Source organism: Anthonomus grandis, chromosome 1, assembly GCF_022605725.1.
Source record: "Anthonomus grandis grandis chromosome 1, icAntGran1.3, whole genome shotgun sequence".
NCBI classification, from domain to species: Eukaryota; Metazoa; Arthropoda; class Insecta; order Coleoptera; family Curculionidae; genus Anthonomus; species Anthonomus grandis.
The window spans coordinates 42702586-42715676 of NC_065546.1; the positions used below are offsets into that span (position 1 = coordinate 42702586).

The 13091-nt window shown below is 33.3% G+C and overlaps 1 protein-coding gene across 2 annotated transcripts in view; it reads left to right on the forward strand.

Annotated features, from left to right (window-relative positions):
• The first annotated feature begins 2730 nt into the window (after positions 1-2730).
• The window catches only part of LOC126736737 (synaptic vesicular amine transporter), a 93072-nt gene continuing 82711 nt past the window's right edge, over positions 2731-13091 (forward strand). For both annotated transcript variants that reach the window (XM_050441264.1, XM_050441275.1), the window contains exon 1: positions 2731-2947. The gene's annotated coding sequence lies outside the window, so the exon portion shown is untranslated. The remainder of the gene's footprint in view (positions 2948-13091) is intronic.

Below are 13091 nucleotides of genomic sequence, written 5' to 3' on the forward strand. Positions count from 1 at the left end.
CCTATACTCAAATGGATTCTACTCTTGCACTGAACAACCCCTAGAAGTTTGATCCCATAGTTCTGAAACACCCTGTATAAGTGAAAAAAATATTTGTAATGTTAATATATGTATATATTTATACCTATAAATGTGTCTAATTTAAGTTTTTTTGTATATTCTTTTTGAGCGTGGCTAAAATAACACAAAAATCTTAGCAACCTCATGTAATCTGTTTGTTAAGATACTTATAAACATTTTTAGATTAATTCTAATTTATATAATGGCTGTTATAATATTATTGTAAATTATGTATATAATTTTAAGTAATTTTGTTCTTGAAAATTAAAAATAATAAATGTATTAAAGAAAAACAGCGTTTTATTTCCTTTTTGAAATTGGTGATATTTATGTAGCATGCTATTGTTAACTGATTGTTGCAGTACATTAACTCGTTTAGATTTGTAAAATAAAACCGAATAGTTTTATTTTATCCTGATCAATATCTGATGCCAACACCCAATCAAAGAAATTCTACTTTCTATCAGTAATCTTTTTTATTTTAATTTTGCTTTAGATTTTCGATTAAATAATAAAATTATGTGATTTCTTATAAAATAAAATTTGATTTTCCCGCCTCAGCTTGGCCACGCCTTTATACGATTTTGATTGGTCCAATTAGGTATGTCAAGTTAGTTACAACAGTTTCCGTTGCCAAGCGAGAGGACACTAGCAGATTTTTCAGAAAAACCAGTTTCTATGCAACCACCACTTCTCTATTGTTTTGTAGTAGATATGTTATGAAATAGCTTTTCATTGTACCTGTACCAATTCCAGTTCCACATATGAATCTATTACAGCTCTAGTTTATTCTTTTTTAGTTTTTTCAAATAATGTTGAGGAGCATTGTGGATGTATTATCATTTTCCAAGTTATAATCGTACATTCAATCATATTTTGGATATATCTATGTCACAGTTCTTAATTTTTAAAATTCAATTCTAATTCTTAGACCTCTATATTCCACGTATCAAAATTTCGGGTATTTCCATTTCCTTGTCTCCATCTAGGTTAAGATATTTGTGCAAATAACCTTTATGCATATTAGTAATTGCCTAGACAGTCACAAAAATTATAGATCATTCCTAGATCACTGTTGTATTATTCGATCGCTATCGATTTTCTGGAAGAATCGGCTTGTTTTGCTCTTGCTCTTGATGGAATCGCAGATGATATGAACTTCAGGAGAAAATTTTCTTGTTCAGTCTTTGTTTTTAAGGAATAAAATATGCTTAAAAGCTTAAGCATTTCAACAGATGTTCATCCACTTTTAGCACTCTTTGAAATGGCTTTAAAATAATAAATCACGCCATAACGAACCTGTAAATAAAATCTTGCGTTTCTATTGGTTACATGGACAAAATGACTTTCGAAATGATAGAGGCGATGGATTTGAGCAAGTTTTGAAATAATTCTTGATTTTTCTTATGCTTTTATTATAGGCTAAGGCGGGTATTGGCATGTGTAATTCGTTTGATGTATAGAGGGCTATTAACAGATGCTATAGACATCATTATGTGATTTTATTCAAAAAAAGACATAGCGAGTAAAGAAGATGAATGTCTGACGCGCTCAAATATTTCCATGTGACTGTTTTTTTTACATTTTTGAAGATTTGAACATGCTCACCTACCCACGAAAATGGCCAACTGAACATAAACTTTTTTTCGTTTTAGGACCTAATCTTCTCAATCCAATAGGTCCCCATGATGCTTTAGTAACTGCAAATTTAGCATCACAGGCTTCCCTACTATAGGAAAGTTTACCTGTTTTTCATTGAATTTGATAATCACATCTATACAATTTTCCATTTTTCGTTGAGAAATACGTTCAGACATTACTATTTCATCTTCAGAGTCTGTCAGAGCAGTAGGTACGCAGGTTTTAGATCTGTTTTGTATTTTTTTGCCGCCATATTTTGTATTTGATGAAATGCACTGTACTGGCACGATCTCCCAGGGAAGGTACGTGAAAACATGCACTGGTTTTCAAATCGAATGTAAAAACTTGAAAGGTTTGAAAGGTGCAAACAAATGGAATACGAAAACTGGCATAAGCGCGCACCTGTGCATCAAATGAAAAACGCTGTAAGCTAAGTGGGAAAAAATGCAGTTGTGCCAACGTTGCAAAAGTGTTAGTTATTAATAAGGAATGTTGAGGAAAACGCTCTAAAAATTTCCTCCATAAAAAAAGCGAATTATCACGCTTTTATTTCCAGACAAAACCACTGAAAAGACCTTACCACACCGAGTGGCTCCCCAAGTTGTTTAAAAGTCAGATGTAGTACAATATTCCCCCCTTTCCTTGCCTGCCCAGGCAGCAATTCCTTAAGCAATAAGACAACCCTCCCGCCCCACTACCTTATCCCCATATACTCCGACATAATTCTACAAAATATGCCGCCAGCAATATATCAGTGGGTCAGGAGGTTGATACTGAACTATAAAGAACGGGGCGATCTACCCCAGCGGGGGGCAAAAAAAATCAACCTCGGACAAGAGCAGATTTCCATCATCCTCCGGGGGGGTTTCAACAAGTGGCGCCGTAGCACGCGCCCGGATAAACCAATAAGAGGCGCCCGGGGGCGGTCCGGGCACGTAAAAGATACCGAAGGAACCGCGAGGGGGGCGCAGACGCGCGTCGGGACGCGCCGCGTGAAAGAAGCGTCGAGTCGAGCGAGCGTCACGACGACGACGTTCGGCGTGAGGAGTCAGAGTCAGAGTCAGCGGCTGCCCGACGAGGCGGTGGGACTCCGACGGGCGGCTGGCGGCGGCACAGTTGCTGGCCGCCGACGTCGACGGTACACCGCCACCACGCTGCCGATCGACGCTTCTTTCGCCATCAGTTAAAAGAGTTCAGAGTTCTTCGGTTGGGGGTTTCTTCAGTGATTCGCTTCGAGGGAATCACGGTGAGTACTAGATTTTCGGGTTTTTCTTTTAAATTGAATTTTTAATGATTTAAAAAAAAATATTTTTATAAATTATTGGGCAATTTTAATTAAAAAAAAAAGCGGAAAATTATTCACGATTTTCACAGTAATTTTTTAGTTTCAAAAAAAACTTATTTTTACCTCAGTAAAAGGCTGTTTTGGTCCATGTCGGGAGGATCTTTGACAATGGCCTAGCTGCCCATTGCCAACATTTGCCAAATTCTGCAGTCAGTTTTTACTCAAAATTATTTTTTTTTAAATTGCGTTATTTTATACTTTTTTTAGAAATTATTAATTAAAATCAATAAAAAAATTGTGAAAATTACATAAAAATATTACCGGCTCTCAAAGTAGTTTATTATTCCTTTACGGCGGTCCTAACGGCCAGTGCTGGACAACCGCTACAAACCCTTGACAATGGCCCAATTAATATTGTAAAAAATCTCTTTTTTTAATTATTAGTCAATTTACCACCAGTAAGCCAAGTAACACATCATATATTATTATCGTAAAATATATACAGGTTGCCCCTTCGAAAACAGTCCAGCAAGATTTGGGGCCCTTTTTTCATTTTTGATTTTAGGGGAACAATTTTTTTTTATCCTTTCAACCCCTTGGCGGAGGTTGCAACCACCCTCAAATTCTTAAATAGGAATGGGGATCCGCTTATTATAAAGATCTTTTTATTCTAGTTACAACTGCCAAGTTTGAAATTGCTAATTTGAGTTTTCGTAGTATGACAGCTTCTGAAAGATTTTGAAACAATACCATTGTTTAATATTTTTAGCGCTAGTTTTTGGAGGGTCTTGATTTACAAAACAGAAACGCTCGCACCCGTCGATTTTTGATTTTAGAAAAACAATTTTTTGTTTAAATTTTTACCTCCACAACATCAACCCCTTAGCGGGGGCGACATTCACCCTTATTTTTTAAATGGATTAACGGCATTCTCCAAAAGATCTAAGTACGTATCTCCATTTAAATTTCCCTATAAGAAAAATGGTCCAATTATCACCGCCATCACTTGACCCCACTCCTATTTACGATTTTGAGGGTGGTTGCAACCCCCGCCAAGAAATTGATGTTAAAGGGTTGAAAGTATTAAAAAAAATTGTCTCCCTAAAATCAAAAATCGTTGGGTCCGAGCATTTATTAATTTTTTTACAAAGGGGCCCCAAACCTTGCTGGACTGTTTTCGATGGGATTTTTAGTAAATTTTTGGTTTTGGTATATTAACTGTAGAATATACGTATATCATCATATACTATTCTATTTACAAAAGGAGAAAATTTCTTTATTTAAAAAAATTGTCACGGTATTTATATATCTAGTTTTTAAACTTAATTATTGAACCTCAAATATTTGATGAAATTACCCCGATATCACATAATATATGCCACCGTGTAGCGTACGATATACATTTTTGATACAAGTATATATCTTATAGAATGGAATAATATACATAGGGAAATCTAGAAAAAAGTAGGAAATTCATGACCGTGTATGAAACACAATAAATATACGAATAAGAAAAACTAAAGAATTCAAATTTGCTCAAAACTATACAAGGATTTAAAAAATAAAATTTAGTTTAGCAAAATGCAGTGGTGTACATTTTTGTTAACAAACATTTACAAGAAACCCCTAATGGACGCCACTGTTAAAAATTTGTTTGTACGTCGAAACATACTTCCTGATGGATAAAACATGTCTGCAAATTAAAAAAAAATATCTACATTGGTAGTAAAATTTTTGAAAAAAATACCTTTTTTTTTTAGTTTTAACACATATATTTGTGATGCTGTAGATTTCGTGTTTTTTAACTTTTATAAAAGAAGTAGGGTAAATTCGGGGGAAAGAGCATATCGAGGTATCATTCCCAAGTGGGGTGATCTTGGTACGACCTCTTAAAAAAAAAAAAGGAATTCTTATCTCAAAAAAGTTAACCGAGTATCGAATATTAGAATTTATAGAAAATAAAAGAAATTATACTGGGTGACACAGAAAAAAGGGAACACTAAATAACTTTTTTACTTTTCAAGAAAAACAAATGAAATTTAGTATATCGATAGAATAGTTATAAGTTAAACAGGAAGTGACAGTAACTTTCGTATTTTAAATGGAACACTTGGTGTATTAGTATGTATTTCGATAGAAAATAATATTCTAAAAACAATGATACTCGATTTGCTACCTATTGTTTTATACTCATAGAAAAAATATTTTTTTTAAATTTTGAAATAGGGTGCCATGGATGCGTCAAAAGTTTTAATTTTTAATCAAGTAATCTTGGAAAAATTGTTTTCATTGCATTTTATGACTCAAATGTTTTACGCGCCTATTTAAAATGTCCAAACTACCATTTATTTTGGCATTTACTGTATTTTGTTACATAGCACGTTATTGGGAACAACCACTTTTGAAATGCGGTTTCTTTTTCCCAATAATTTGATATGATTATTTTTTAAATAGGTTCATAAATAAGCCCATAAAGAGAACCCGATCGATCAGTTAACTTAAGTCATCAATTTACCGACTTTTGATCAAAATTTTTCTTGCCAACACTTGAAAAATTTATTATTTACAGTTCGGTACTATTTTTTTTTTTGAATATTTACACTAATTTTTTCGTCATATTTCTGACGGCCCAGTGCTGAGAAACCTTTGTTAAACTTTGATAATGGTACAGTTATATTTTTCCACGATTTTATCATCATTAAAACATTTTTTGTAAAAAATGTTTGCAGTAAGTTTTTTATGAATTTTATTCTGTTAAATAGTTATTTTTACACAGCAATATTTACGGCCCAGTATTTACGGGAAAGTGACGGCCCAAGGCCCAAAAAGCGACGTTGAATTTTGATGATGGCCCAGTTAACTTTAACCATTGTTTTGCCATCGTTTATTCTGCCAAAACTTAAAAAAAATATTTAAAAAAAACATTCCAGTATTTCTACATTTTCTAAAAAAATACATAATTTTACACAATATTTACGACAAAGTGACAGTGCTGAGAAATATTCTGGGAATTATTCTGTAAAGAAATTTTTACAGTAACACTTTTGTACATATTTATTCTGTAAAACATTAAATTTTACATAACACTCAATTTTAATACTTTAATCATATTAAATAAATAATAAAAAAAAAACAGTCAATTTTTTGTAAATTCTGCAAATATTTTTTGATAGCTCAATGAACCCCGATTTTAACAAAAATACCATATTACCGAAAATCTTCTGATGATACTTATTGCCGATTAATCGGACCAAAGGGTTTTTAATGGATAAAAAAAGGATTTTTCAAGTTCATTTAACGCAATTTTCCACACTAAAATCCTCTTCCAGAATCTCCGTTGTTTTTTATATTTTTTTTTACGCAGGATTTAGACACGTTTGACTGATGTCACGCCAATAAATAACACGCTGAGAAGCGCAGATAATTTCCCTAATAATGAGCCCATTATATGGTAAAAAGATTCCTAATAACTGACAATAATTTTCCATTAATAAACACTTGGTTTATTGAATAATAAATAAGTATTATTTATACATTTCCCTGATGCACGTACGCTGAGTCCAATTGTGCAGTTTATGTTTGAAAGGATTTAAGTGACTACGGGGGCATTTTAAGTGCCGGACTTTTGCTCATATTTCTTGGGATTTGCACTTAAGAGTTAAGCCTGACAAATAACGAAAACACGAGGTGTAAAGTGATATAAAAGAATGGAGGAAGGTCTTAAAGGTTCTTGGGAAAATTCTCTTGTATTTCACACTTTTTTTATGGTCCAAACACTATTTTCTGTCTTTGTTTCTGCTCATAAAATATTCCAGAAGATTAGGTTTTTTTTTAATGGAAATAATATGCATTTTGAAGCAATTTTGCATTCATTAAAATAAATATATCTTCTTGATATTCTCGAAGTACACGTATGTTTAAATGAATCTTATCAAGGTATTGGTAAAAAGGACTAATTCCTTGGGCCATTCATATATATAGTTAAATGCCACTATTTCTTTAGTATTAATGTGAAGCCAAGTAAATATGCGTTTGATTTAAATATAGATATAAAACTATAATTATATACCATTTAACTGAATCAATAGTATATTCATTTAATAGTGATGTTATCAATATAAACTAACAACGTTATTTCTTTAATGTAATTCGACTTTAAAGAGGTAAACTAATTAGGTTATCTAGTTGCTTCAGAAGTATGTACATACCTTGTAAATTTTTTGTCTAATTAATTATTCTGTAAGCAAAATGAAGAGGAATAAATAACATAACAATTACAAAACTGAAAAATACCCTTAAATTAATATAGATATTAGAAGCGAAATCTTATATACAAATTAATACTATAAGCACATATAAAAACTAATTGATAATCACCAGACTTTACTACGACAGTTTTTCCATTTATATAAGAGTACGAATTCGTTATAGATTCCGATAGTTGTAACAAAAGGTTTTGATGCTCTTAACAAATATTGATATTATAACCACATATATGACGTAAACATGTTATAAGGTAAATTTTATTAACAACAAGGGACAGACACATCATTGTCTACAATGACATTTTTAATTTGTCCAAATGTTGGTTTAATTTTATGGAATTGCCTTGTTCTAATAAATTTTTAATATTAGCTCCACATCAAAGTGTTCTATAATAGAGTAAAAAAAAAGCGAGGCTTCTTGAAAACACATATCCGAATCTAACGTTACTGTCTTTGGTAGTTGGCATTGTCATCAGTTGAAATAAATCAAATTGGAATATCCGTCGTACTAGTTAGTTGAATCTTATGAGAACAATCTTCAATCTATTGAATCTTAGGAGAACAACCACCTTCTGCATCGACTATTTTTTTGGCTAAAAAAATATTTAATTAGACTGGGTTTAATAATTAAGGTTGACATATTTAGTAAACTTTAAAGACAGGTTCAAAAAAAAGCGTACTGCAGTATTTTCAAGACATTCCAACAATCAGACAAATAAAATTTTAGTTTCTCAACTTTGGTTACTAATTTGATTGATTTAACCCCACTTCGTCTTCTATTTTACTCCTTACTAGCTCATCGATATCATATTTGATAATATCAGCTTTAAAATATTCAAGTCTCTAATTTTTTCAGTTTAAAAGAGAAAACATTTTCATCGATTTTTTTTATCTTATTGTTAATATTTACAATATACAGAATATGAAAATTCCTAGAATAATTTTGTAGTCAAATTATTCAGGGAATACCTGTATAAATTTTCAAATTCAAATTATGACTAGTTTTTGAGTTATAAGCATTTTATAAAATTTATAGGAAGAAAATACTTTTTCAAAATCCTGTACATGCATCCAAAATTTCTATAATATGTCTCTTGTAAAAGTAAGTGAGGAATATGTGTATGAATTTTCGAGTTTGGATTTTGACCAGTTTTTGAGTTATAAGCATTTTGTGAAAGTTTTTGTTTAAAACAAAATCCTTGTCCCTTGTAATTTAAAAATAACAGAGTATATATTAAGCTACAGTGGAAGACCAAAAGATGATAAAGCAGCCTCAGGAGTAGGTTTGCTTATGCACGAGAAGTATCTGAAGAAGATATTAGAAATCTGTTTTGTCAACGACAGACTATTGCTACGATGATGTTTACGAAGACAACTAAAACCCACGCTATAAGTGTATATGCCTCTGATACAAAAAAACTACAAGAAGAGAAATATTCGTTCTACGACGAACTCCAAAACACTATGGACATGATACCTAAATCAGAGGAATTTATAATTTTGGAAGATCTCAATGTAAGAGTGGCTAACGAAATTCTCAAGGTTATTAAAAACCGTTTCAACGAAGAAGTTCTAAATAATACCGGAGAATAACTAATCCAATTTTGTGCACATAATGAGCTGCAGATCAATAATACATTCTATGCACATAAACAACAACATAAATACACATTCGAAAACAGCAGGGGACAAAATTCAACCATAGATTACATCATCACAATTCATAAACCAAAACATTCACCCTTCGAAAATATTGGATACCTACAACAGGTTGTTTATTAGCTAAGTTAAGGGAATGCGTACAAAGAAAACCAAAAGATGCTACCGCAAAGTACTTATACCAGCAAACACTGAAGCAGAAAATCAATGAAAATAAAATACAGAATGAAGATGTTGAGACTGCCTGGATGAAACTTAGCAATAACATAACAGCAGCTGCAAAGGACGCACTAGGTCAACGCAAAATAAACAATAATGGAAAGAGAAACACAAAACCATGGTTACCAAAGAGATACGAGAGAGAAAAGCTTATCTACAACTTAGAAGTCAAACTATCACCTATGAAGATTAAAAAATGGTTCAAAACAGGGTAAACGAGCAATTTAGGAAATTAAAAGAGGGATACAAACCTAAACAATAACGACAGAAGTGTGGGAGAGATACTTTGGAACCCTCTATATAACACACATAAAAGAGATGATAGGACTAGAAGCTGAACACGATAACACCAAAAACAACGAAGATAAAAATCAAAGAATACAAATAGAAGAAATTAAATTAGCAGTGTCCAAGCGGAAAAATCGAAAAGCGCCAGGATTGGAGAAGATTAATAATGAACTAATCAAATATGGGGGCGACGCATTATTGGACAAAAAAAAATTTAAACAAACATTTTATTGAACAAAATATATAATATATCCAAGGTGCCAGAAGAGTGGAAACATAGTATAACGATTCACAAAATTATAGAGTCTATTAAGCGCACCTTCAAAGCTATTCACAAAAATTCTAACCGACGAAATTCTACAGACTAGCATCAGTGAAGAACAACAGGGGTTTCGACAAAATAGATCCACCACAGATGCAATATTTATCTTAAGACACATAGCGGAAAAATCAATTGAGTATAACAAACCTGGCTCTATGTGCTTTATCGATGTAACAAAAGCATTCGATAGGGTTAGACTTGGCGGTGTCAAATTTGATTAAAAATTGATAGAGTGAGAAGCAGCGACAACATGGTCTATTCTTTGAGCCTGCTTTATTCCTAGATATTTGTATAGGACTCTTTTTCGTTTATCGCATTAATTATCGAACCGTTTTGTATCTGAAAGTCACCGGGTTGTAGTTTACCCTTAATAATATTCACAGTTGGGCACTAATCCAGTCCAAGGGACATTTTCTACTATTTTAAGCATCTGTTCTAGTTGATTTTATGTTGCCGCAAGAATTTTTAAATCATCGATATAAAGTAGATGGTTTACTCTTATTATTTCCCATTATTCTTTTTTATGCCAAATTTGTACCTAGATGAATTGAGTTGGCTAGAGAGCGGGTTTCATGGCAAGGCAGAATCCAAGTGGACTGAAAGAATCATCCTGGAATATACCCCTACGAATATAAATCATATTAGTTCCAATGCAGTTACCGTTACCGTACCGGCTGCTTGAGTTTTATTGATGTTCACCATAATGAATTCTAAAAAGGAAATTATGTGTTTTTTTTGACAATTTAAGTACAGTAATAAGCCATTTATGTGGAACTGCATCAAAAGGTTTTCGGTAGTCAATATATGCTGCGAAAAGGTTTCTCTTCTTGTTAAATGCCTTATTGCAAACTGATTGCAAACGAAGTCGAAAACTATAATATAATATAATATAATATAATTATAGCTGTTTTTTACATCCTATGGCACCGTAACCTAAGCACGTCGTTTAGAAAGTCGGGCAGTTATTGATGTGTTGACCACAATTTCTTAATCCAATAATTTTGGAGGTGATCTGAACCTGAAGCTTTCCAGTTTAATTGGTAAAAATTGGTAAATTGGTAAAAATGCCATTTGATTATATATTTGAGACTTTGTTCGTTCTTCATCCAGCCATTCAGTGTCGAGGTTGCATTCACTAGTGGTGTTAAATGAGTGCTCCAGAAAACTTCGATGTAAGTAAATTATCTTGTTTCATTTTATTACTGGATTTGATACATTCTTAAGCCACCTGAAAAAATAGATAACGTCTGTTTAAGGGTATCTAGACATTGTTCCGGAGTACAGTTTTCTGAGTCCTGCTGTGTATGTTGTTGGATCTGACGCATTATTTCCTCTACTCTTCCTTGTACTTTTCTGGTTCTAATATCCCGGTGTATTCCTTTAGCCGGCCAATGTCTTTCCTAATATCTTCAGTATTTTTTAGTAGTCTCCTTTCCCATGACGGTGTCGGTCTTTCATTACGAGTAACTCTTTGCTGGTTATTTATTATTTTTAATAATAGCGGCAGCCGCACAGTAGATTATTTTATGAAGCTGTTCAAGTGTGGTAACTGACGTAAGAGTGTAATCAGGTATAATTAAGTTAGCAGCATTAACAAGAATAGCCAATTTGCAAGAAAGAGTTAACGCTAGGAAAAGCTGGTCTTGTTAAGAGGTTTGTGCCTTTATACTCTGCCATTGCCCTTCTAAGCTCTGTTCTAAGTTTAGCATGCATCTTGTCACTATGTTCATTGTTCTGGTCACCATTTTTGGTCTCTTGTTTTATTATCACTTCTAGTAACGGCGCCTGGTCTGGTGGGTCTAAGTTTTCTTCCGCTTCTGCTCTCTTTGTCGGCATTGTTCGGCAAATTGTCTCTTACTTCATTTAAAAACTGTTAATAAATTATTTCTGCTGCAATTTTCTTTTTAATAGTGTTAATTCAGGTTTCTGGGATCAAGTTGTTTCTAAGAATGACGCAATATTGGTCAGCGACTCTTTGCTCAGTCACGTTCATATTTGGATATTTTCTGCAGAATTCAACATGTCTGTAGCCAATCATCTGTTGCTCCAGATTTGTTACCTTAAAGAAAATGCGCAATATATCAGGCTCTCCTGTTGTTGCCACAATAATTGAAACTGTCCGAACTTCTCTTATTTCCCATTATCTTCGTATCTGGTGTTCTAGATCCCTGTACTTAACAATCTTTTCATTATGTTTCTCTCTTAGGTTATTATTATTATTATTATTATTAGGAATAGCTACATCAATAAGGGTTGTCTTCCTAGAAATTTTATCGATTAGTATTAGGTCATGCCTATTGTTACTTATTCGTTGACCTGTAAGTATAGTACGATCCCAATACAATTTGTATTGCTCATTTTCAAGAACTGGTTTCGGCTTATAGCTATAATATGGTATCTTGGCTGCTGATAAAAGGCTTAGTTTTCTGTGAGCTCCGTATCTTTGCAACTAAATTATATCGTTCTTTATATTCCGTTGGTGCAAAAGTTTGACATCCACCGGTGGCATGCTGAATGGACTCCGTTGTCTCTCTCTACATCTGTCACTTTGTATCGTCGAGTCACCTACGTCCAACTTTAAATAATTTCTTGTTGGTGTTACTTGATCTTGGATATTCACAAGAAACCCTTCAGTTTCGGGAAAAAGCTGTCGCGAAGTCAACAAGTAGTTCGACGCCGCTATGTCGACATAGTCTCGTTAAACCTCGTGAATAAGCCTTCTATGTAGTGGTTTTCCCATCCAAACTTGCATTTTATTCTTGCTCACTGTATATGGGTATCTCAAACTCCTGGAGTTTATGTGGTGTTGAGTCGTCTGCTTCACATACGGCACGATTGATGTCTGATGTTTCAGCCTTTCTTAAGAAAAAGGATCGCAAGTTACTAATTTATTGTGTCAGCTGCTTTCCTATGTCGGCCATTCCTCTTCCTACTATATGTCGAGGTAGCGTAGTTCGTTCTACGGCACTGCGCGGATGATGCTTATTGGCTTTCGTTAGGAGTGTTCTAGCCTTTCTTTGCAGGTTCTCGTTTAGTCCATCCTATAAAGTGAACGGACTCCATAGGTATTAATAGCTTTAAATAAGTAGTTTCTGCTATTAAGACTTGTTTTACGAAGTCGTCGCATTCTTGTAGTGAACTTAGTAGTCAGCTCATTCTTTATAGTTCTATAATCTATTCTTTGCGCCTGCTTCGTTCCTAGATATTTGTAGGATTCTTCTTCGTCCATAGGATTAAGTATCTGACCATTTTCTGTTTGAAAGTCATCTGGTTGTAATTTACTCCTAATAATTTTCACAGCTCGGCACTTATCCAATCCAAAGGTCATTCCTATATCATCAGAGAATTTTTC